The sequence below is a fragment of the Olea europaea genome, chromosome 17, assembly GCF_002742605.1.
Source record: "Olea europaea var. sylvestris chromosome 17, O_europaea_v1, whole genome shotgun sequence".
Lineage (NCBI taxonomy): Eukaryota > Viridiplantae > Streptophyta > Magnoliopsida > Lamiales > Oleaceae > Olea > Olea europaea.
In genome coordinates, this window is record NC_036253.1 from 6,723,599 (window position 1) to 6,725,908 (window position 2,310).

Here is a 2,310-nt window from a genome sequence, read left to right on the forward strand (position 1 = left end):
ATTATTAATATAATAAATTGAAATTGTATTTTTTTTAAATTCAAGAAGTTTGCAAGAAGTTTGACCCCCCTCTAATTTTTTTTCATTTTATTTTGGGGACTTATATTAAATTGTAATGTGTCTCATAAATGATAAATTTTTTTTTTTGGGAGGTCATTTTGGTTTTGGATCTGGAACGAATAGGTTCAAGATATGAGAGAATTAAGGATACCCACCAGAAAGACTAACCTAATCCATAATGATGTACTGAAAAATACAACATTTTTGTTACTTGACCAACCATCAGGAGAAGCAAATACAATGGGTACACTAACCAATAAGATTGATAAGTAGCAATTAATGCAAAAACATCCAATTGGAAAACAAGAGTCATGCTTTTAATCCTCCAACATACCAACAAATGAACTATACCATTTGATCCCTCTATCAGCCGAAAATTTGTAATAAAATACATCATCAAGGGGTTTGAGTTTACCATGAATCAGTTGATTCTATATGACTTATTACCACCCCTTTGGCCACTTTATTCATACATGGAGTCAGGGGAAATGGAATTTTATTTTTTATATTTCAAAAATGGACATGCTGGATTATATATATTCGAATAGATAGATCCATCGGTAGATTCACACCTGAGATCTTTCTACATATAGTAGTGGCATCACCCCTATGGCCATGTTCTATTCGGAGGAATAAAATAAAAATTGTCTTTCGAAGAGATGGTTGAGTGGTTGATAGCCCTAGTCTTGAAAACCGGTATAGTTTTGAACAAAGAACTATCAAGGGTTCGAATCCCTCTCTCTCCATTTTTTTCTCATCGAATAGATTTGTTTCTATTGGTTTGGCTCGAAATGTTATCATAATGAAAGGGGAATGGCTAGGCTATCCCACTTAGCCAAGCTAGAAAAAATAGATTAGATATAAATGAGTAAAAAAAAAAAAGAAAAAAGAAAAAGGAATACTTTTTAAGTAAACTCGATCCCAATATATATGATAGAATCAAAGTGATTCTTACTTCAATCCAAGCATTGGATCTCATGTCTCATCTCAATTAATAGGGGTCATGGAAAGATCAGGTTCAAAATCACGATCAATTCCTTTTTCAAATCCTGCTGCAGTTGCACAAGCCCTTCCCGCGTGCAACAAATGACCTACGAAGAAAAAGAATCCTCGAACAAAATGAGAGATAGCTGTAATACTCCGAAAATTTATGCTAGTTTAAATTTCTTTAAGATGGCGATTTAACTTTCAATACTATTTTTGGCCATAAGAAAATGGAACACCACCTTTGTAGTAGTTAATGTTAGAGGTAGCTAATGACTACAAGCATGAGGTGTTAAATGTTGTGTTTACATGAAGTGATTATTAATTAGTCGAACCTTAAGTCAAGTATGAAATTGAATGTGGTCGATCATTTTGTTAGGACTTCAATTGACCAAATGATTAAATTAAGTTATGATCCACAATTTTTGAATTTGTAAGTTGGAAATAAGTTAAGATTTGGGATACATTTGCTAATAATGAAAGATAGAGGGTTGGATTATATTAGTTGGAAGATTAGAGATCTCCTTTGCAAATATAGGTTTTTTAGGCTACTAATTACCTATAATTAGCCCCACTTGTTATCCATCACCACCATACATTTGGATCATGGATTAAACAAGTGTAAAGTTATAAAAAAAAAAAAAGGGGGGGGGGTCAAAGTCGGCCAACCAACTTGCTTTTCAATCGAAGATTCAAAGATTTACGGTAAGATACCTTCTATGCTTATGTGGTATGATTTTCATGGTAATATTTATGCTTAAGTTATGCATGAAAAACCAAAGTATGTTATGTAAATAAACAACTGTGACGCCCCTAACCTAAGCTTCGAGGGCCACGTACTTTACATAAAAACTTTTGCCTTTGGTACATGTAAATATTCTTAAATAGGAATACTACATGTTAAAAACCTATTTTTATAAAACTTTATGGCCGATAAAAGGGCATGCCAACATAAAATTTAAACATTGTAAATACGGCCTCGGCACTGCCAAGTTTAGTTGAGGCAGCAAACTTCGGCAGATTTTATAAAATTCATCCCAACTCCGTTTCATATGAAATTTGTGGCATTAGAAAGATAATTTCAAGTAGTTTTCTAGGTTAAAATATGAAAATTTTCCAAGATCATATGATATAGACGTTTTACTGAAAACAGTGAAGTATTTCCCAGAAAATTCCAGATTGACCTTTGGACGTCAAAACCTTAATAACTCAGGCCACAGATATCCAAATTGAGTATTTCTTGCGGCCATACTTAGAAAAATCAAA